Source organism: Branchiostoma floridae, unplaced genomic scaffold (assembly GCF_000003815.2).
Source record: "Branchiostoma floridae strain S238N-H82 unplaced genomic scaffold, Bfl_VNyyK Sc7u5tJ_1578, whole genome shotgun sequence".
Classification (NCBI taxonomy): Eukaryota; Metazoa; Chordata; class Leptocardii; order Amphioxiformes; family Branchiostomatidae; genus Branchiostoma; species Branchiostoma floridae.
The window spans coordinates 719,331-721,749 of NW_023365773.1; positions in this window are offsets into that span (position 1 = coordinate 719,331).

The following is a 2,419-nucleotide window of genomic DNA, read 5'->3' on the forward strand; positions in this document are numbered from 1 at the left end:
TTGAAATAGTGATAGTTCATTTGCCATCATTGGAGGTGGTGCAATCGATTACATTGTGTGCTTAGAATTTAAAAACTGAAGAGAGGCAATAAGCTGGGGTTACTTATACGTCAGGCAAAATAATTTCAGCTGTGAGAAGTGAACCTTACCTGGATGCCTCTTGTCACTTTGGAGACTTGAGGATGGCGCAGTGCTTGTTGTAGCTCGTTGTTCCAACCTCTCTTTGATATGTTCTAAATCTTTCGTCACACCTTCTTGCCACACTGCTTGACTCTTATTTTGAGCCAAAAAAAGGTCTTTCAAGTCATTATCCATTTTATGCAGCTCTTCCAGCTCGCTGAGATACCGTGCTTCCTGCTCGGGATCAATGCTTGCAGTAAGTTTCTCAGAAATCCTCGCTTTATCTCCACCAAGGGCCACGAGGATTTTACTTAACTCCTCCCACAGGTCCGTGAACTCCTCTGGAGACACCTTTGTTCGTGCAATATGTCCGTAGTTTTTATTTCTATACTTTCGAAGTGCATTCCTTTCAGCTGCGTATGGTGCATCTGGACACAATTCCCACAATAGGAGTTCCAACAGTGTTGTGTCAAACTCGCCAGCACTGTCTGGAACTTCTTGGTCGGGCGGATACAATTTTCTCCTTTGACTTACATACAAGTATTTATAAGATAATCCCAGAAGATAACTCCTATTTTCCAGTAGCTGATTTCGAAGACCTGGGGGGTACATGTTACTGACTTCATTTTCTAATATATTCCGAAGTAACTGGGTCCCCTCATTGATGAGCAGAGATGCCAGCCGAGCGCCTCTGGCTGTACCGGGGGTGTAGACTGGATCTGAGCCTCCACTCTCTGCCATGGTGGCTGTTCGTCTCAAACCTTCAGGAGAGAACGCAAAACAAACATTCACTTTTGTATCTGCCCATATCTACATATGTATATCTACTAATGTCACCGGTACCGTTTAGTAATTGAAAGGCTTAAATGGTCAAAAGGCATTTGTTGATATTGAAAATTTCCAATATCCGGCACCATTCTCAGAACATCAGTACACCTTCATACTATACTATTTGTCCTACAAACAACACTCTTCGGACGAATTAGCAGCCATTTAGTCAACGACGGTCGAAAAAAAGGGATGAAGAATTCCTCAAATTTCAAATAAAGCATACTTAGCCACTGTTTTACAATAGTTCAACTCAGTTATACACCATGCAAATCATCATTATGATAGCCAGTAGAAATGACCATGAATGTTGTTCTCTCCATACGCTGCCGTATTTTCATTCGGTGTGTTGATCCATGTCAAAAGGTCAGACAGCTTGAATAGGTGACTCCATGGACACGGCAGCCCGTTGTTTACGTTTCTTTACAAAGAGATTAAGTTGCCTGTACTTTGTTATTGACACCGAGTCAATGCTGTGCGCAATGTGTGGACACAAAGCAAGGTAACAAAAGACTCCTTATAGAAAAATGGTAACACAAAGACTCCTGTTAACGCCCTCAAAAACATTAACAAAAAAAACTTTAAGAGATGAACGGAGGTACCTGAGGGGGATAACGCCAGGCCTAAAAGAATAAGAGGTTTCAACATCAATGTTTTCTGTACCGGAGAAGATTATTAGTTGGTCTTTTAAGATTCGCTCTATTTTGCAAAAAATCATAACTTAAATGGTTTTCTTGAGATTCATATGAAGTTTTTATTCCTCAGAAAGGAACGTTAAGCCTATCCTGAGCACACTGTAAACATATTACAGGTTCTAAAAACATTATTATATGCAGATCAGAAATTCGTTCTAGGGGAATCCCCTTCACCCAGGTAACCCAGACAAATGGCGCAAACTGCCCTCCCCCTCAACACACACACACCGTTTTACCTTGAGTTTCCTCTTAACCAGGAACAGTTTTGTTTGTACTATCAAACCAAATTACAAACTGGTGATAAAGAACACAATGCAACACCTCAGAGTTTATTACATCCACTAAGCACAGAATAATAAGTCATAAACGATTCATAAATGTACATGTAACATTTTAAGGCGGATATAGCGGGACAAAACGTTATCCCAAAAGTCACAAGGCAAACAAACCTCAACTTTAGCAGCCTACTGGTAATGTAAACGTAAATCTTGTCATACTTGTTATATCATTCAGCTCTTCTTACCCCATGAATTAAATTTGTTACCAAAAAGAGTCCGACGAACGCAACTTACCTGGTTTATGACGGGGCTCAGCTCACTACAAGTACTGACTTAACACAAAAATGACGTAAATTTCACGAAACAGCAGTGACATTTGATCCATTTTCTCCACAAAATATGTCTACACAACTCTAAAAACTATCTCTTGGAAGCTAACGTCTGTAAATATCACAAGTAGTGGCCTTACCTGAAAAAATCCACTTATCGCACCTGTAT